General features: G+C 37.2%; 6 non-coding genes and 2 pseudogenes across 6 annotated transcripts; all 8 read left to right on the top strand.

The window, feature by feature from the left end:
- Positions 1 to 74, top strand: TRNAN-AUU (transfer RNA asparagine (anticodon AUU)). Its single transcript has one exon. It is a non-coding gene; the product is annotated as a tRNA-Asn (tRNA).
- A 1,093-nt stretch (positions 75 to 1,167) lies between these two features.
- On the top strand, positions 1,168 to 1,241 carry TRNAN-AUU (transfer RNA asparagine (anticodon AUU)). Its single transcript has one exon. It is a non-coding gene; the product is annotated as a tRNA-Asn (tRNA).
- Positions 1,242 to 8,287: 7,046 nt separating this feature from the next.
- Positions 8,288 to 8,451, top strand: LOC135025799 (U1 spliceosomal RNA). Its single transcript, XR_010222509.1, has one exon. It is a non-coding gene; the product is annotated as a U1 spliceosomal RNA (small nuclear RNA).
- Positions 8,452 to 8,603: 152 nt separating this feature from the next.
- LOC135025841 (U1 spliceosomal RNA) lies at positions 8,604 to 8,745 on the top strand (annotated as a pseudogene).
- Positions 8,746 to 9,437: 692 nt separating this feature from the next.
- LOC135025801 (U1 spliceosomal RNA) lies at positions 9,438 to 9,601 on the top strand. The gene has a single exon (XR_010222511.1). It is a non-coding gene; the product is annotated as a U1 spliceosomal RNA (small nuclear RNA).
- Positions 9,602 to 9,753: 152 nt separating this feature from the next.
- On the top strand, positions 9,754 to 9,916 carry LOC135025818 (U1 spliceosomal RNA). The gene has a single exon (XR_010222528.1). It is a non-coding gene; the product is annotated as a U1 spliceosomal RNA (small nuclear RNA).
- A 671-nt stretch (positions 9,917 to 10,587) lies between these two features.
- Positions 10,588 to 10,751, top strand: LOC135025855 (U1 spliceosomal RNA). The gene has a single exon (XR_010222556.1). It is a non-coding gene; the product is annotated as a U1 spliceosomal RNA (small nuclear RNA).
- Positions 10,752 to 10,903: 152 nt separating this feature from the next.
- Positions 10,904 to 11,045, top strand: LOC135025830 (U1 spliceosomal RNA; annotated as a pseudogene).
- Positions 11,046 to 20,938: the final 9,893 nt, after the last annotated feature.

The following is a 20,938-nucleotide window of genomic DNA, read 5'->3' as shown; positions in this document are numbered from 1 at the left end:
GTCTCTGTGGCGCAATCGGTTAGTGTGTTTGGCTATTAACCAAAAGGTTGGTGGTTCAATCCCACCCAGGGACGTAATTAACCTTGTGATCAGATTTTGGTGATCTTTAAGTAGACAAGTCAAAATTTCAAACCCCCTGTTATGGTGTAGGGTACCTGGCCTTCTCTGATGTAATCAGAGTTAGATTTGATTCAGTGATTTTATAAAAACAGTTAGGAAGCACAATTTAGCAGTGGGTTGCAGAGAAAAAAAATATGCTGGCAGAAAAATCCAATTGAGTGATTAAACAGCTCTTTATTTTCTGGCTTTATTTTTATGCTAACAAATTTGTACTCTGAAAAGTGTCCACAAAGCCAAGTCTCTGATTAACACCTTTGTAAGGATGGTTTTTCACCTATTACTAAATTAAACTTGCTTCATTGGAAAGGCAGCAAGATGCATCCTCATTTCAATGTCTACTGAAATAATACAAGTTGACACCAGGAAACATTAACGCCACTGCATCCTTGCTGCTTTCTCATGTGGAAGTCTGTTTAATATGAAAACAAGGTGATATCTAATTAGCACACAGGTAAGGAATTAAGAAAATCTTTATTTAAGGGTGAAGATGTTTCTCACAAAATCGTTGCCCCAATGCATCATTGAAATTCAAGCTGGAAAGATGATTTTAATATATCACTTGTACATTTTGTATTGCTCTTCTGGTGACAATGTAGTTTGTTTTTGTCAATTACCATATTAATAATAGGGTAAAGAAAATGAAGTGGATTTTTGAAAGAAAACAATACTGTCAATATACTATTAAAACAAATTAAAATGGTAAAAGTTATTGTACTTTAAGTAAAAATAAAAGAGACAAAATATCAATCCCAGTTTTGGATTACTTTAATTAACAAAAAAAATGCATATAGCAGAGGATAGTTTCAATCTGCCTACCTCTGGGTTATGGGCCCAGCATGCTTCCATTGCAGTACTCTGCTGCACATGTAAGTGCAAGAGATCCTGAAGCACTCACTCATCATGGGAAAGTACCAATGTGTTTCTTCGTTGGTTGATGGAAGAAACATCTTACAAAAACTCTCCAGATTATTGACTTTTTAAAGTTTTTCTAGGAAACGTTTTAGATGAATGCTTATTAGCCTTTGTCAGTATGGACTTTTGCAAAGTGTCTCTGTGGCGCAATCGGTTAGTGTGTTTGGCTATTAACCAAAAGGTTGGTGGTTCAATCCCACCCAGGGACGTAATTAACCTTGTGATCAGATTTTGGTGATATTTAAGTAGACAAGTCAAAATTTCAAACCTCCTCTTATGGTGTAGGGTACATGGCCTTCTCTGATGTAATCAGAGTTAGATTTGATTCAGTGATTTTATAAAAAACAGCTAGGAAGCACAATTTAGCAGTGGGTTGCAGAGAAAAAAAATATGCTGGCAGAAAAATCCAATCGAGTGATTAAACAGCTCTTCATTTTCTGGCTTTATTTTTATGCTAACAAATTTGTTCTCTGAAAAGTGTCCACAAAGCCAAGTCTCTGATTAACACCTTTGTAAGGATGGTTTTTCACCTATTACTAAATTAAACTTGCTTCATTGGAAAGGCAGCAAGATGCATCCTCATTTCAATGTCTACTGAAATAATACAAGTTGACACCAGGAAACATTAACGCCACTGCATCCTTGCTGCTTTCTCATGTGGAAGTCTGTTTAATGTGAAAACAAGGTGATATCTAATTAGCACACAGGTAAGGAATTAAGAAAATCTTTATTTAAGGGTGAAGATGTTTCTCACAAAATTGTTGACCCAATGCAACATTGAAATTCAAGCTGGAAAGATGATTTTAATATATCACTTGTACATTTTGTATTGCTCTTCTGGTGACAATGTAGTTTGTTTTTGTCAATTACCATTTTAATAATAGGGTAAAGAAAATGAAGTGGATTTTTGAAAGAAAACAATACTGTCAATATACTATTAAAACAAATTAAAATGGTAAAAGTTATAGTACTTTAAGTAAAAATAAAAGAGACAAAATATCAATCCCAGTTTTGGATTACTTTAATTAACAAAAAAAAATGCATATAGCAGAGGATAGTTTCAATCTGCCTACCTCTGGGTTATGGGCCCAGCATGCTTCCATTGCAGTACTCTGCTGCACATGTAAGTTCAAGAGATCCTGAAGCACTCACTCATCATGGGAAAGTACCAATGTGTTTCTTCGTTGGTTGATGGAAGAAACATCTTACAAAAACTCTCCAGATTATTGACTTTTTTAAGTTTTTCTAGGAAACGTTTTAGATGAATGCTTATTAGCCTTTGTCAGTATGTACTTTTGCAAAGTGTCTCTGTGGCGCAATCAGTTAGTGTGTACGGCTATTAACCAAAAGGTTGGTGGTTCAATCCCACCCAGGGACGTAATTGACCTTGTTATCAGATTTTGGTGATCTTTAAGTAGACAAGTCAAATTTCATACCCCCTGTTATGGTGTAGGGTACCTGGCCTTCTCTGATGTAATCAGAGTTAGATTTGATTCAGTGATTTTATAAAAACATCTAGGAAGCACAATTTAGCAGTGGGTTGCAGAGAAAAAGAAATATGCTGGCAAAAAAATCAAATTGCGTGATTAAACAGCTCTTCATTTTCTGGCTTTATTTTTATGCTAACAAATTTGTTCTCTGAAAAGTGTCCACAAAGCCAAGTCTCTGATTAACACCTTTGTAGGGATGGTTTTTCACCTATTACTAAATTAAACTTGCTTCATTGGAAAGGCAGCAAGATGTATCCTCATTTCAATGTCTACTGAAATAATACAGGTTGACACCAGGAAACATTAACGCCACAGCATCCTTGCTGCTTTCTCATGTGGAAGTCTGTTTAATGTGAAAACAAGGTGATATCTAATTAGCACACAGGTAAGGAATTAAGAAAATCTTTAAGGGTGAAGATGTTTCTCACAAAATTATTGACCCAATGCATCATTGAAATTCAAGCTGGAAAGATGATTTTAATATATCACTTGTACATTTTGTATTGCTCTTCTGGTGACAATGTAGTTTGTTTTTGTCAATTACCATTTTAATAATAGGGTAAAGAAAATGAAGTGGATTTTTGAAAGAAAACAATACTGTCAATATACTATTAAAACAAATTAAAATGGTAAAAGTTATTGTACTTTAAGTAAAAATAAAAGAGACAAAATATCAATCCCAGTTTTGGATTACTTTAATTATCAAAAAAAATGCATATAGCAGAGGATAGTTTCAATCTGCCTACCTCTGGGTTATGGGCCCAGCATGCTTCCATTGCAGTACTCTGCTGCACATGTAAGTGCAAGAGATCCTGAAGCACTCACTCATCATGGGAAAGTACCAATGTGTTTCTTCGTTGGTTGATGGAAGAAACATCTTACAAAAACTCTCCAGATTATTGACTTTTTAAACTTTTTCTAGGAAACGTTTTAGATGAATGCTTATTAGCCTTTGTCAGTATGGACTTTTGCAAAGTGTCTCTGTGGTGCAATCGGTTAGTGTGTTTGGCTATTAACCAAAAGGTTGGTGGTTCAATCCCACCCAGGGATGTAATTAACCTTGTGATCAGATTTTGGTGATCTTTAAGTAGACAAGTCAAAATTTCAAACCCCCTGTTATGGTGTAGGGTACCTGGCCTTCTCTGATGTAATCAGAGTTAGATTTGATTCAGTGATTTTATAAAAACAGCTAGGAAGCACAATTTAGCAGTGGGTTGCAGAGAAAAAAAATATGCTGGCAGAAAAATCCAATTGAGTGATTAAACAGCTCTTTATTTTCTGGCTTTATTTTTATGCTAACAAATTTGTTCTCTGAAAAGTGTCCACAAAGCCAAGTCTCTGATTAACACCTTTGTAAGGATGGTTTTTCACCTATTACTAAATTAAACTTGCTTCATTGGAAAGGCAGCAAGATGCATCCTCATTTCAATGTCTACTGAAATAATACAGGTTGACACCAGGAAACATTAACGCCACTGCATCCTTGCTGCTTTCTCATGTGGAAGTCTGTTTAATGTGAAAACAAGGTGATATCTAATTAGCACACAGGTAAGGAATTAAGAAAATCTTTATTTAAGGGTGAAGATGTTTCTCACAAAATCGTTGCACCAATGCATCATTGAAATTCAAGCTGGAAAGATGATTTTAATATATCACTTGTACATTTTGTATTGCTCTTCTGGTGACAATGTAGTTTGTTTTTGTCAATTACCATTTTAATAATAGGGTAAAGAAAATGAAGTGGATTTTTGAAAGAAAACAATACTGTCAATATACTATTAAAACAAATTAAAATGGTAAAAGTTATTGTACTTTAAGTAAAAATAAAAGAGCCAAAATATCAATCCCAGTTTTGGATTACTTTAATTAACAAACAAAAAAATGCATATAGCAGAGGATAGTTTCAATCTGCCTACCTCTGGGTTATGGGCCCAGCATTCTTCCATTGCTGTACTCTGCTGCACATGTAAGTGCAAGAGATCCTGAAGCACTCACTCATCATGGGAAAGTACCAATGTGTTTCTTCGTTGGTTGATAGAAGAAACATCTTACAAAAACTCTCCAGATTATTGACTTTTTAAAGTTTTGCTAGGAAACGTTTTAGATGAATGCTTATTAGCCTTTGTCAGTATGGACTTTTGCAAAGTGTCTCTGTGGCGCAATCAGTTAGTATGTATGGCTATTAACCAAAAGGTTGGTGGTTCAATCCCACCCAGGGACCTAATTGACCTTGTTATCAGATTTTGGTGATCTTTAAGTAGACAAGTCAAATTTCATACCCCCTGTTATGGTGTAGGGTACCTGGCCTTCTCTGATGTAATCAGAGTTAGATTTGATTCAGTGATTTTATAAAAACATCTAGGAAGCACAATTTAGCAGTGGGTTGCAGAGAAAAAGAAATATGCTGGCAAAAAAATCAAATTGCGTGATTAAACAGCTCTTCATTTTCTGGCTTTATTTTTATGCTAACAAATTTGTTCTCTGAAAAGTGTCCACAAAGCCAAGTCTCTGATTAACACCTTTGTAGGGATGGTTTTTCACCTATTACTAAATTAAACTTGCTTCATTGGAAAGGCAGAGAGATGCATCCTCATTTCAATGTCTACTGAAATAATACAGGTTGACACCAGGAAACATTAACGCCACTGCATCCTTGCTGCTTTCTCATGTGGAAGTCTGTTTAATGTGAAAACAAGGTGATATCTAATTAGCACACAGGTAAGGAATTAAGAAAATCTTTATTTAAGGGTGAAGATGTTTCTCACAAAATTGTTGCCCCAATGCATCATTGAAATTCAAGCTGGAAAGATGATTTTAATATATCACTTGTACATTTTGTATTGCTCTTCTGGTGACAATGTAGTTTTTTTTGTCAATTACCATTTTAATAATAGGGTAAAGAAAATTAAGTGGATTTTTGAAAGAAAACTATACTGTCAATATACTATTAAAACAAATTAAAATGGTAAAAGTTATTGTACTTTAAGTAAAAATAAAAGAGCAAAAATATCAATCCCAGTTTTGATTACTTAAATTAACAAAAAAAATGCATATAGCAAAGGATAGTTTCAATCTGCCTACCTCTGGGTTATGGGTCCAGCATGCTTCCAGTGCAGTACTCTGCTGCACATGTAAGTGCAAGAGATCCTGAAGCACTCACTCATCATGGGAAAGTACCAATGTGTTTATTCATTGGTTGATGGAAGAAACATCTTACAAAAACTCTCCAGATTATTGATTTTTTAATGTTTTTCTAGGAAACGTTCTAGATGTATGCTTATTAGCCTTTGTCACTTGTACATTTTGTATTGCTCTTCTGGTGACAATGTAGTTTGTTTTTGTCAATTACCATTTTAATAATAGGGTAAAGAAAATTAAGTGGATTTTTGAAAGAAAACAATACTGTCAATATACTATTAAAACAAATTAAAATGGTAAAAGTTATTGTACTTTAAGTAAAAATAAAAGAGTCAAAATATCAATCCCAGTTTTGGATTACTTTAATTAACAAAAAAAAATGCATATAGCAGAGGATAGTTTCAATCTGCCTACCGCTGGGTTATGGGCACAGCATGCTTCCATTGCTGTACTCTGCTGCACATGTAAGTGCAAGAGATCCTGAAGCACTCACTCATCATGGGAAAGTACCAATGTGTTTCTTCGTTGGTTGATGGAAGAAACATCTTACAAAAACTCTCCAGATTATTGACTTTTTAAAGTTTTTCTAGGAAACGTTTTAGATGAATGCTTATTAGCCTTTGTCAGTATTTACTTCTGCAAAGTGTCTCTGTGGCGCAATCAGTTAGTGTGTACGGCTACTAACCAAAATGTTGGTGGTTCAATCACACCCAGGGACGTAATTGACCTTGTGATCAGATTTTGGTGATCTTTAAGTAGACAAGTCAAAATTTCAAACCCCCTGTTATGGTGTAGGGTACCTGGCCTTCTCTGATGTAATCAGAGTTAGATTTGATTCAGTGATTTTATAAAAACAGCTAGGAAGCACAATTTAGCAGTGGGTTGCAGAGAAAAAGAAATATGCTGGCAAAAAAATCCAATTGAGTGATTAAACAGCTCTTCATTTTCTGGCTTTATTTTTATGCTAACAAATTTGTTCTCTGAAAAGTGTCCACAAAGCCAAGTCTCTGATTAACACCTTTGTAGGGATGGTTTTTCACCTATTACTAAATTAAACTTGCTTCATTGGAAAGGCAGCAAGATGCATCCTCATTTCAATGTCTACTGAAATAATACAGGTTGACACCAGGAAACATTAACGCCACTGCATCCTTGCTGCTTTCTCATGTGGAAGTCTGTTTAATGTGAAAACAAGGTGATATCTAATTAGCACACAAGTAAGGAATTAAGAAAATCTTTATTTAAGGGTGAAGATGTTTCTCACAAAATCGTTGCCCCAATGCATCATTGAAATTCAAGCTGGAAAGATGATTTTAATATATCACTTGTACATTTTGTATTGCTCTTCTGGTGACAATGTAGTTTGTTTTTGTCAATTACCATTTTAATAATAGGGTAAAGAAAATGAAGTGGATTTTTGAAAGAAAACAATACTGTCAATATACTATTAAAACAAATTAAAATGGTAAAAGTTATTGTACTTTAAGTAAAAATAAAAGAGCCAAAATATCAATCCCAGTTTTGGATTACTTTAATTAACAAAAAAAAATGCATATAGTAGAGGATAGTTTCAATCTGCCTACCTCTGGGTTATGGGCCCAGCATGCTTCCATTGCTGTACTCTGCTGCACATGTAAGTGCAAGAGATCCTGAAGCACTCACTCATCATGGGAAAGTACCAATGTGTTTCTTCGTTGGTTGATGGAAGAAACATCTTACAAAAACTCTCCAGATTATTGACTTTTTAAAGTTTTTCTAGGAAACGTTTTAGATGAATGCTTATTAGCCTTTGTCAGTATTTACTTCTGCAAAGTGTCTCTGTGGCGCAATCAGTTAGTGTGTATGGCTACTAACCAAAAGGTTAGTGGTTCAATCACACCCAGGGACGTAATTGACCTTGTGATCAGATTTTGGTGATCTTTAAGTAGACAAGTCAAAATTTCAAACCCCCTGTTATGGTGTAGGGTACCTGGCCTTCTCTGATGTAATCAGAGTTAGATTTGATTCAGTGATTTTATAAAAACAGCTAGGAAGCACAATTTAGCAGTGGGTTGCAGAGAAAAAGAAATATGCTGGCAAAAAAATCCAATTGAGTGATTAAACAGCTCTTCATTTTCTGGCTTTATTTTTATGCTAACAAATTTGTTCTCTGAAAAGTGTCCACAAAGCCAAGTCTCTGATTAACACCTTTGTAGGGATGGTTTTTCACCTATTACTAAATTAAACTTGCTTCATTGGAAAGGCAGCAAGATGCATCCTCATTTCAATGTCTACTGAAATAATACAGGTTGACACCAGGAAACATTAACGCCACTGCATCCTTGCTGCTTTCTCATGTGGAAGTCTGTTTAATGTGAAAACAAGGTGATATCTAATTAGCACACAGGTAAGGAATTAAGAAAATCTTTATTTAAGGGTGAAGATGTTTCTCATAAAATCGTTGCCCCAATGCATCATTGAAATTCAAGCTGGAAAGATGATTTTAATATATCACTTGTACATTTTGTATTGCTCTTCTGGCAGTTGTTGTCCCCAGATGAGAGTTCCCTTGTGCTGCCTCAGTTGAATCTCCTTTACTTGACAGAGATGTGCCTGAGCAGCGGCCCTCCCCAGCCCTATCCCAAATCATACTTATTTTGCATAGGAGATACCATGGTCATGAAGATTGTTCTCCCAGGGTGAGATTCATTCATTGCATTCTGGGTATGCTGACCCCTGTGATTTCCCCAAATGTGGGAAACTCAACTGCTTTATTTGTGGTAGTGGGGGACTGTGTTTGTGCTTTCTTCTGGTCAACTCTGGTAAAAATCAGATTTCTTTGTCTCAGATCTTTCTCTAGCCTTGTTCCTCTTTCGAGAGTTCCCTTGTGCTGCCTCAGTTGGATCTCCTTCACTTGACAGGGGGGTACCCGAGCAGCGACCCTTCGCAGCTCTAGCCCAACTCCTACTTACCTGCCAGGTGAGATACTATGATCATGTAGGTGCTTCTCCCAGGGCAAGGCTCACCCATTGCACTCTGGGTGTGCTGCCCCTGTGATTTCCCCAAATGAGGGAAACTTGACTGCATAATTTGTGTTTCCCCTGGTCGGCTCTCATATAATTCAGATCTCTTTGTCTCAGGTCTCTCTCCAGCCTAGTTTGCTGTCTGTTTCCACTTCTCTTTTCTTGAGCCGCTCCCTTCTATGCCCTTGCGCACTATCCTGACTTCTCCCGTCTGTTTACTTTGTGCCTTCCAACACACAATGCAAACTACAGGTAGTGCTGCAGGGCCCACACCCTTTTACTTGCCTCACAGAGCAGCTCTGGAGCTGTTACAGTGCCCAGCTGCTGCAAGAAATCAGCTTGAATGCTTCAGGGGCTGGGGCATTGCCAACATGAGCCCCACACCGAAGGAGGGTGGGGGTGTTTAATGCGAACTAAGGGTCACCCAAGCGCCGCAAAAGGCCGCCATGCCCTGCACGCCCCTTTTCTCTTTTCATATGCAGACGAGGGTTGAAGCCAACTTTGACCCACTGCTTGGATGGCATTACCATATGCAAATCAATCTGCTGCAGGCCTTCCCCCAGGAATGCTTGCACTAGTTGTTGCATTTGGTTTGTTGTTTGGGGGTGCTTCAGTATTAGGCAGCCTTCTGCCCTCCCATGTTCATCTGAAAATATGTGTTCTCCCTGCAGTTGTTGTCCCCAGATGAGAGTTCCCTTGTGCTGCCTCAGTTGAATCTCCTTTACTTGACAGAGATGTGCCTGAGCAGCGGCCCTCCCCAGCCCTATCCCAAATCATACTTATTTTGCATAGGAGATACCATGGTCATGAAGATTGTTCTCCCAGGGTGAGGTTCATTCATTGCATTCTGGGTATGCTGACTCCTATGATTTCCCCAAATGTGGGAAACTCAACTGCATTATTTGTGGTAGTGGGGGACTATGTTTGTGCTTTCCTCTGGTCAGCTCTGGTAAAAGTCAGATTTATTTGTCTCAGATCTTCCTCTAGCCTTGTTCTTCTTTCGAGAGTTCCCTTGTGCTGCCTCAGTTGGATCTCCTTCACTTGACAGGGGGGTGCCCGAGCATCGACCCTCCCCAGCTCAAGCCCAACTCCTACTTACCTGCCAGGTGAGATACTATGATCATGAAGGTGCTTCTCCCAGGGCAAGGCTCACCCATTGCACTCTGGGTGTGCTGCTCCTGTGATTTCCCCAAATGTGGGAAACTTGACTGCATAATTTGTGTTTCCCCTGGTCAGCTCTCGTATAATTCAGATCTGTTTGTCTCAGGTCTCTCTCCAGCCTAGTTTGCTGTCTGTTTCAACTTCTCTTTTCTTGAGCCGCTCCCTTCTATGCCCTTGCGCACTATCTTGACTTCTCCCATCTGCTTACTTTGTGCCTTCCAACGCACAATGCGAACTACAGGTAGTGCTGCAGGGCCCACACCTTTTTACTTGCCTTACAGAGCAGCTCTGGAGCTATTACAGTGCCCAGCTGCTGCAAGTAATCAGCTTGAATGCTTCAGGGGCTGGGGCATAGCCAACAAGAGCCCCACACCGAAGTAGGGTGGAGGTGTTTAATGCGAACTAGGGGTCATCCAAGCGCCGCAAAAGGCCGCCATGCCCTGCACGCCCCTTTTCTCTTTTCATATGCAGACGAGGGTTGAAGCCAACTTTGACCCACTGCTTGGATGACATCACCATATGCAAATCCATCTGCTGCAGGCCTTCCCCCAGGAATGCTTGTACTAGTTATTGCATTTGGTTTGTTGTTTGGGGGTGCTTCAGTATTAGGCAGCCTTCTGCCCTCCCATGTTCATCTGAAAATATGTGTTCTCCCTGCAGTTGTTGTCCCCAGATGAGAGTTCCCTTGTGCTGCCTCAGTTGAATCTCCTTTACTTGACAGAGATGTGCCTGAGCAGCGGCCCTCCCCAGCCCTATCCCAAATCATACTTATTTTGCATAGGAGATACCATGGTCATGAAGATTGTTCTCCCAGGGTGAGGTTCATTCATTGCATTCTGGGTATGCTGACCCCTGTGATTTCCCCAAATGTGGGAAACTCGACTGCATTATTTGTGGTAGTGGGGGACTGTGTTTGTGCTTTCCTCTGGTCAGCTCTGGTAAAAGCCAGATTTCTGTGTCTCAGATCTTCCTCTAGCCTTGTTCTTCTTTCGAGAGTTCTCTTGTGCTGCCTCAGTTGGATCTCCTTCACTTGACAGGGGGGTGCCCGAGCAGCGACCCTCCTCAGCTCTTGCCCAACTCCTACTTACCTGCCAGGTGAGATACTATGATCATGAAGGTGCTTCTCCCAGGGCAAGGCTCACCCATTGCACTCTGTGTGTGCTGCTCCAGCGATTTCCCCAAATGTGGGAAACTCGACTGCATAATTTGTGTTTCCCCTGGTCGGCTCTCATATAATTCAGATCTCTTTGTCTCAGGTCTCTCTCCAGCCTAGTTTGCTGTCTGTTTCCACTTCTCTTTTCTTGAGCCGCTCCCTTCTATGCCCTTGCGCACTATCTTGACTTCTCCCGTCTGCTTACTTTGTGCCTTCCAACGCACAATGCGAACTACAGGTAGTGCTGCAGGGCCCACACCCTTTTAGTTGCCTTACAGAGCAGCTCTGGAGCTGTTACAGTGCCCAGCTGCTGCAAGAAATCAGCTTGAATGTTCTTCGTTGATTGATGGAAGAAACATCTTACAAAAACTCTCCAGATTATTGACTTTTTAAAGTTTTTCTAGGAAACGTTCTAGATGAATGCTTATTAGCGTTTGTCAGAATGTACGTTTGCAAAGTGTCACTGTGGCGCAATCAGTTAGCGTGTTCGGTTATTATCCAAAAGGTTGGTGGTTCAATCCCACCCAGGGACGTAATTTACCTTGTTATCTGATTTTGGTGATATTAAAGTAGACAAGTCAAAATTTCAAACCCCCTCTTATTGTGTAGGGTACCTGGCCTTCTCTGATGTAATCAGAGTTAGATTTGATTCAGTGATTTTATAAAAAACAGCTAGGAAGCACAATTTAGCAGTGGGTTGCAGAGAAAAAAAATATGCTGGCAGTAAAAATCCAATTGAGTGATTAAACAGCTCTTCATTTTCTGGCTTTATTTTTATGCTAACAAATTTGTTCTCTGAAAAGTGTCCACAAAGCCAAGTCTCTGATTAACACCTTTGTAAGGATGGTTTTTCACCTATTACTAAATTAAACTTGCTTCATTGGAAAGGCAGCAAGATGCATCCTCATTTCAATGTCTACTGAAATAATACAGGTTGACACCAGGAAACATTAACGCCACTGCATCCTTGCTGCTTTCTCATGTGGAAGTCTGTTTAATGTGAAAACAAGGTGATATCTAATTAGCACACAGGTAAGGAATTACGAAAATCTTTATTTAAGGGTGAAGATGTTTCTCACAAAATTGTTGCCCCAATGCATCATTGAAATTCAAGCTGGAAAGATGATTTTAATATATCACTTGTACATTTTGTATTGCTCTTCTGGTGACAATGTAGTTTTTTTTGTCAATTACCATTTTAATAACAGGGTAAAGAAAATTAAGTGGATTTTTGAAAGAAAACTATACTGTCAATATACTATTAAAACAAATTAAAATGGTAAAAGTTATTGTACTTTAAGTAAAAATAAAAGAGCAAAAATATCAATCCCAGTTTTGGATTACTTTAATTAACAAACAAAAAAATGCATATAGCAGAGGATAGTTTCAATCTGCCTACCTCTGGGTTATGGGCCCAGCATTCTTCCATTGCTGTACTCTGCTGCACATGTAAGTGCAAGAGATCCTGAAGCACTCACTCATCATGGGAAAGTACCAATGTGTTTCTTCGTTGGTTGATAGAAGAAACATCTTACAAAAACTCTCCAGATTATTGACTTTTTTAAGTTTTTCTAGGAAACGTTTTAGATTAATGCTTATTAGCATTTGTCAGTATGTACTTTTGCAAAGTGTCTCTGTGGTGCAATCAGTTAGTGTGTACGGCTATTAACCAAAAGGTTGGTGGTTCAATCCCACCCAGGGACGTAATTGACCTTGTTATCAGATTTTGGTGATCTTTAAGTAGACAAGTCAAATTTCATACCCCCTGTTATGGTGTAGGGTACCTGGCCTTCTCTGATGTAATCAGAGTTAGATTTGATTCAGTGATTTTATAAAAACATCTAGGAAGCACAATTTAGCAGTGGGTTGCAGAGAAAAAGAAATATGCTGGCAAAAAAATCAAATTGCGTGATTAAACAGCTCTTCATTTTCTGGCTTTATTTTTATGCTAACAAATTTGTTCTCTGAAAAGTGTCCACAAAGCCAAGTCTCTGATTAACACCTTTGTAGGGATGGTTTTTCACCTATTACTAAATTAAACTTGCTTCATTGGAAAGGCAGCAAGATGTATCCTCATTTCAATGTCTACTGAAATAATACAGGTTGACACCAGGAAACATTAACGCCACTGCATCCTTGCTGCTTTCTCATGTGGAAGTCTGTTTAATGTGAAAACAAGGTGATATCTAATTAGCACACAGGTAAGGAATTAAGAAAATCTTTATTTAAGGGTGAAGATGTTTCTCACAAAATTATTGACCCAATGCATCATTGAAATTCAAGCTGGAAAGATGATTTTAATATATCACTTGTACATTTTGTATTGCTCTTCTGGTGACAATGTAGTTTGTTTTTGTCAATTACCATTTTAATAATAGGGTAAAGAAAATGAAGTGGATTTTTGAAAGAAAACAATACTGTCAATATACTATTAAAACAAATTAAAATGGTAAAAGTTATTGTACTTTAAGTAAAAATAAAAGAGACAAAATATCAATCCCAGTTTTGGATTACTTTAATTAACAAAAAAAATGCATATAGCAGAGGATAGTTTCAATCTGCCTACCTCTGGGTTATGGGCCCAGCATGCTTCCATTGCAGTACTCTGCTGCACATGTAAGTGCAAGAGATCCTGAAGCACTCACTCATCATGGGAAAGTACCAATGTGTTTCTTCGTTGGTTGATGGAAGAAACATCTTACAAAAACTCTCCAGATTATTGACTTTTTAAAGTTTTTCTAGGAAACGTTTTAGATGAATGCTTATTAGCCTTTGTCAGTATAGACTTTTGCAAAGTGTCTCTGTGGCGCAATCAGTTAGTATGTACGGCTATTAACCAAAAGGTTGGTGGTTCAATCCCACCCAGGGACCTAATTGACCTTGTTATCAGATTTTGGTGATCTTTAAGTAGACAAGTCAAAATTTCAAACCCCCTGTTATGGTGTAGGGTACCTGGCCTTCTCTGATGTAATCAGAGTTAGATTTGATTCAGTGATTTTATAAAAACAGCTAGGAAGCACAATTTAGCAGTGGGTTGCAGAGAAAAAAAATATGCTGGCAGAAAAATCCAATTGAGTGATTAAACAGCTCTTTATTTTCTGGCTTTATTTTTATGCTAACAAATTTGTTCTCTGAAAAGTGTCCACAAAGCCAAGTCTCTGATTAACACCTTTGTAAGGATGGTTTTTCACCTATTACTAAATTAAACTTGCTTCATTGGAAAGGCAGCAAGATGCATCCTCATTTCAATGTCTACTGAAATAATACAGGTTGACACCAGGAAACATTAACGCCACTGCATCCTTGCTGCTTTCTCATGTGGAAGTCTGTTTAATGTGAAAACAAGGTGATATCTAATTAGCACACAGGTAAGGAATTACGAAAATCTTTATTTAAGGGTGAAGATGTTTCTCACAAAATCGTTGCCCCAATGCATCATTGAAATTCAAGCTGGAAAGATGATTTTAATATATCACTTGTACATTTTGTATTGCTCTTCTGGTGACAATGTAGTTTGTTTTTGTCAATTACCATTTTAATAATAGGGTAAAGAAAATGAAGTGGATTTTTGAAAGAAAACAATACTGTCAATATACTATTAAAACAAATTAAAATGGTAAAAGTTATTGTACTTTAAGTAAAAATAAAAGAGCCAAAATGTCAATCCCAGTTTTGGATTACTTTTATTAACAAAAAAAAATGCATATAGCAGAGGATAGTTTCAATCTGCCTACCTCTGGGTTATGGGCCCAGCATGCTTCCATTGCAGTACTCTGCTGCACATGTAAGTGCAAGAGATCCTGAAGCACTCACTCATCATGGGAAAGTACCAATGTGTTTCTTCGTTGGTTGATGGAAGAAACATCTTACAAAAACTCTCCAGATTATTGACTTTTTAAAGTTTTTCTAGGAAACGTTTTAGATGAATGCTTATTAGCCTTTGTCAGTATGAACTTTTGCAAAGTGTCTCTGTGGCGCAATCAGTTAGTATGTACGGCTATTAACCAAAAGGTTGGTGGTTCAATCCCACCCAGGGACCTAATTGACCTTGTTATCAGATTTTGGTGATCTTTAAGTAGACAAGTCAAAATTTCAAACCCCCTGTTATGGTGTAGGGTACCTGGCCTTCTCTGATGTAATCAGAGTTAGATTTGATTCAGTGATTTTATAAAAACAGCTAGGAAGCACAATTTAGCAGTGGGTTGCAGAGAAAAAAAATATGCTGGCAGAAAAATCCAATTGAGTGATTAAACAGCTCTTTATTTTCTGGCTTTATTTTTATGCTAACAAATTTGTTCTCTGAAAAGTGTCCACAAAGCCAAGTCTCTGATTAACACCTTTGTAAGGATGGTTTTTCACCTATTACTAAATTAAACTTGCTTCATTGGAAAGGCAGCAAGATGCATCCTCATTTCAATGTCTACTGAAATAATACAGGTTGACACCAGGAAACATTAACGCCACTGCATCCTTGCTGCTTTCTCATGTGGAAGTCTGTTTAATGTGAAAACAAGGTGATATCTAATTAGCACACAGGTAAGGAATTAAGAAAATCTTTATTTAAGGGTGAAGATGTTTCTCACAAAATCGTTGCCCCAATGCATCATTGAAATTCAAGCTGGAAAGATGATTTTAATATATCACTTGTACATTTTGTATTGCTCTTCTGGTGACAATGTAGTTTGTTTTTGTCAATTACCATTTTAATAATAGGGTAAAGAAAATGAAGTGGATTTTTGAAAGAAAACAATACTGTCAATATACTATTAAAACAAATTAAAATGGTAAAAGTTATTGTACTTTAAGTAAAAATAAAAGAGCCAAAATGTCAATCCCAGTTTTGGATTACTTTTATTAACAAAAAAAAATGCATATAGCAGAGGATAGTTTCAATCTGCCTACCTCTGGGTTATGGGCCCAGCATGCTTCCATTGCAGTACTCTGCTGCACATGTAAGTGCAAGAGATCCTGAAGCACTCACTCATCATGGGAAAGTACCAATGTGTTTCTTCGTTGGTTGATGGAAGAAACATCTTACAAAAACTCTCCAGATTATTGACTTTTTAAAGTTTTTCTAGGAAACGTTTTAGATGAATGCTTATTAGCCTTTGTCAGTATGAACTTTTGCAAAGTGTCTCTGTGGCGCAATCAGTTAGTATGTACGGCTATTAACCAAAAGGTTGGTGGTTCAATCCCACCCAGGGACCTAATTGACCTTGTTATCAGATTTTGGTGATCTTTAAGTAGACAAGTCAAAATTTCAAACCCCCTGTTATGGTGTAGGGTACCTGGCCTTCTCTGATGTAATCAGAGTTAGATTTGATTCAGTGATTTTATAAAAACAGCTAGGAAGCACAATTTAGCAGTGGGTTGCAGAGAAAAAAAATATGCTGGCAGAAAAATCCAATTGAGTGATTAAACAGCTCTTTATTTTCTGGCTTTATTTTTATGCTAACAAATTTGTTCTCTGAAAAGTGTCCACAAAGCCAAGTCTCTGATTAACACCTTTGTAAGGATGGTTTTTCACCTATTACTAAATTAAACTTGCTTCATTGGAAAGGCAGCAAGATGCATCCTCATTTCAATGTCTACTGAAATAATACAGGTTGACACCAGGAAACATTAACGCCACTGCATCCTTGCTGCTTTCTCATGTGGAAGTCTGTTTAATGTGAAAACAAGGTGATATCTAATTAGCACACAGGTAAGGAATTAAGAAAATCTTTATTTAAGGGTGAAGATGTTTCTCACAAAATCGTTGCCCCAATGCATCATTGAAATTCAAGCTGGAAAGATGATTTTAATATATCACTTGTACATTTTGTATTGCTCTTCTGGTGACAATGTAGTTTGTTTTTGTCAATTACCATTTTAATAATAGGGTAAAGAAAATGAAGTGGATTTTTGAAAGAAAACAATACTGTCAATATACTATTAAAACAAATTAAAATGGTAAAAGTTATTGTACTTTAAGTAAAAATAAAAGAGCCAAAATATCAATTACAGTTTTGGATTACTTTAATTAACAAACAAAAAAATGCATATAGCAGAGGATAGTTTCAATCTGCCTACCTCTGGGTTATGGGCCCAGCATGCTTCCATTGCAGTACTCTGCTGCACATGTAAGTGCAAGAGATCCTGAAGCACTCACTCATCATGGGAAAGTACCAATGTGTTTCTTCGTTGGTTGATGGAAGAAACATCTTACAAAAACTCTCCAGATTATTGACTTTTTAAAGTTTTTCTAGGAAACGTTTTAGATGAATGCTTATTAGCCTTTGTCAGTATGAACTTTTGCAAAGTGTCTCTGTGGCGCAATCAGTTAGTATGTACGGCTATTAACCAAAAGGTTGGTGGTTCAATCCCACCCAGGGACCTAGTTGACCTTGTTATCAGATTTTGGTGATCTTTAAGTAGACAAGTCAAAATTTCAAACCCCCTGTTATGGTGTAGGGTACCTGGCCTTCTCTGATGTAATCAGAGTTAGATTTGATTCAGTGATTTTATAAAAACAGCTAGGAAGCACAATTTAGCAGTGGGTTGCAGAGAAAAAAAATATGCTGGCAGAAAAATCCAATTGAGTGATTAAACAGCTCTTTATTTTCTGGCTTTATTTTTATGCTAACAAATTTGTTCTCTGAAAAGTGTCCACAAAGCCAAGTCTCTGATTAACACCTTTGTAAGGATGGTTTTTCACCTATTACTAAATTAAACTTGCTTCATTGGAAAGGCAGCAAGATGCATCCTCATTTCAATGTCTACTGAAATAATACAGGTTGACACCAGGAAACATTAACGCCACTGCATCCTTGCTGCTTTCTCATGTGGAAGTCTGTTTAATGTGAAAACAAGGTGATATCTAATTAGCACACAGGTAAGGAATTACGAAAATCTTTATTTAAGGGTGAAGATGTTTCTCACAAAATCGTTGCCCCAATGCATCATTGAAATTCAAGCTGGAAAGATGATTTTAATATATCACTTGTACATTTTGTATTGCTCTTCTGGTGACAATGTAGTTTGTTTTTGTCAATTACCATTTTAATAATAGGGTAAAGAAAATGAAGTGGATTTTTGAAAGAAAACAATACTGTCAATATACTATTAAAACAAATTAAAATGGTAAAAGTTATTGTACTTTAAGTAAAAATAAAAGAGCCAAAATGTCAATCCCAGTTTTGGATTACTTTTATTAACAAAAAAAAATGCATATAGCAGAGGATAGTTTCAATCTGCCTACCTCTGGGTTATGGGCCCAGCATGCTTCCATTGCAGTACTCTGCTGCACATGTAAGTGCAAGAGATCCTGAAGCACTCACTCATCATGGGAAAGTACCAATGTGTTTCTTCGTTGGTTGATGGAAGAAACATCTTACAAAAACTCTCCAGATTATTGACTTTTTAAAGTTTTTCTAGGAAACGTTTTAGATGAATGCTTATTAGCCTTTGTCAGTATGAACTTTTGCAAAGTGTCTCTGTGGCGCAATCAGTTAGTATGTACGGCTATTAACCAAAAGGTTGGTGGTTCAATCCCACCCAGGGACCTAATTGACCTTGTTATCAGATTTTGGTGATCTTTAAGTAGACAAGTCAAAATTTCAAACCCCCTGTTATGGTGTAGGGTACCTGGCCTTCTCTGATGTAATCAGAGTTAGATTTGATTCAGTGATTTTATAAAAACAGCTAGGAAGCACAATTTAGCAGTGGGTTGCAGAGAAAAAAAATATGCTGGCAGAAAAATCCAATTGAGTGATTAAACAGCTCTTTATTTTCTGGCTTTATTTTTATGCTAACAAATTTGTTCTCTGAAAAGTGTCCACAAAGCCAAGTCTCTGATTAACACCTTTGTAAGGATGGTTTTTCACCTATTACTAAATTAAACTTGCTTCATTGGAAAGGCAGCAAGATGCATCCTCATTTCAATGTCTACTGAAATAATACAGGTTGACACCAGGAAACATTAACGCCACTGCATCCTTGCTGCTTTCTCATGTGGAAGTCTGTTTAATGTGAAAACAAGGTGATATCTAATTAGCACACAGGTAAGGAATTAAGAAAATCTTTATTTAAGGGTGAAGATGTTTCTCACAAAATCGTTGCCCCAATGCATCATTGAAATTCAAGCTGGAAAGATGATTTTAATATATCACTTGTACATTTTGTATTGCTCTTCTGGTGACAATGTAGTTTGTTTTTGTCAATTACCATTTTAATAATAGGGTAAAGAAAATGAAGTGGATTTTTGAAAGAAAACAATACTGTCAATATACTATTAAAACAAATTAAAATGGTAAAAGTTATTGTACTTTAAGTAAAAATAAAAGAGCCAAAATGTCAATCCCAGTTTTGGATTACTTTTATTAACAAAAAAAAATGCATATAGCAGAGGATAGTTTCAATCTGCCTACCTCTGGGTTATGGGCCCAGCATGCTTCCATTGCAGTACTCTGCTGCACATGTAAGTGCAAGAGATCCTGAAGCACTCACTCATCATGGGAAAGTACCAATGTGTTTCTTCGTTGGTTGATGGAAGAAACATCTTACAAAAACTCTCCAGATTATTGACTTTTTAAAGTTTTTCTAGGAAACGTTTTAGATGAATGCTTATTAGCCTTTGTCAGTATGAACTTTTGCAAAGTGTCTCTGTGGCGCAATCAGTTAGTATGTACGGCTATTAACCAAAAGGTTGGTGGTTCAATCCCACCCAGGGACCTAATTGACCTTGTTATCAGATTTTGGTGATCTTTAAGTAGACAAGTCAAAATTTCAAACCCCCTGTTATGGTGTAGGGTACCTGGCCTTCTCTGATGTAATCAGAGTTAGATTTGATTCAGTGATTTTATAAAAACAGCTAGGAAGCACAATTTAGCAGTGGGTTGCAGAGAAAAAAAATATGCTGGCAGAAAAATCCAATTGAGTGATTAAACAGCTCTTTATTTTCTGGCTTTATTTTTATGCTAACAAATTTGTTCTCTGAAAAGTGTCCACAAAGCCAAGTCTCTGATTAACACCTTTGTAAGGATGGTTTTTCACCTATTACTAAATTAAACTTGCTTCATTGGAAAGGCAGCAAGATGCATCCTCATTTCAATGTCTACTGAAATAATACAGGTTGACACCAGGAAACATTAACGCCACTGCATCCTTGCTGCTTTCTCATGTGGAAGTCTGTTTAATGTGAAAACAAGGTGATATCTAATTAGCACACAGGTAAGGAATTAAGAAAATCTTTATTTAAGGGTGAAGATGTTTCTCACAAAATCGTTGCCCCAATGCATCATTGAAATTCAAGCTGGAAAGATGATTTTAATATATCACTTGTACATTTTGTATTGCTCTTCTGGTGACAATGTAGTTTGTTTTTGTCAATTACCATTTTAATAATAGGGTAAAGAAAATGAAGTGGATTTTTGAAAGAAAACAATACTGTCAATATACTATTAAAACAAATTAAAATGGTAAAAGTTATTGTACTTTAAGTAAAAATAAAAGAGCCAAAATGTCAATCCCAGTTTTGGATTACTTTTATTAACAAAAAAAAATGCATATAGCAGAGGATAGTTTCAATCTGCCTACCTCTGGGTTATGGGCCCAGCATGCTTCCATTGCAGTACTCTGCTGCACATGTAAGTGCAAGAGATCCTGAAGCACTCACTCATCATGGGAAAGTACCAATGTGTTTCTTCGTTGGTTGATGGAAGAAACATCTTACAAAAACTCTCCAGATTATTGACTTTTTAAAGTTTTTCTAGGAAACGTTTTAGATGAATGCTTATTAGCCTTTGTCAGTATGAACTTTTGCAAAGTGTCTCTGTGGCGCAATCAGTTAGTATGTACGGCTATTAACCAAAAGGTTGGTGGTTCAATCCCACCCAGGGACCTAATTGACCTTGTTATCAGATTTTGGTGATCTTTAAGTAGACAAGTCAAAATTTCAAACCCCCTGTTATGGTGTAGGGTAC

The sequence above is a fragment of the Pseudophryne corroboree genome, unplaced genomic scaffold, assembly GCF_028390025.1.
Source record: "Pseudophryne corroboree isolate aPseCor3 unplaced genomic scaffold, aPseCor3.hap2 scaffold_428, whole genome shotgun sequence".
In the NCBI taxonomy this organism is placed as follows: Eukaryota; Metazoa; Chordata; class Amphibia; order Anura; family Myobatrachidae; genus Pseudophryne; species Pseudophryne corroboree.
This window is presented reverse-complemented; position numbering and strand designations above follow the sequence as displayed.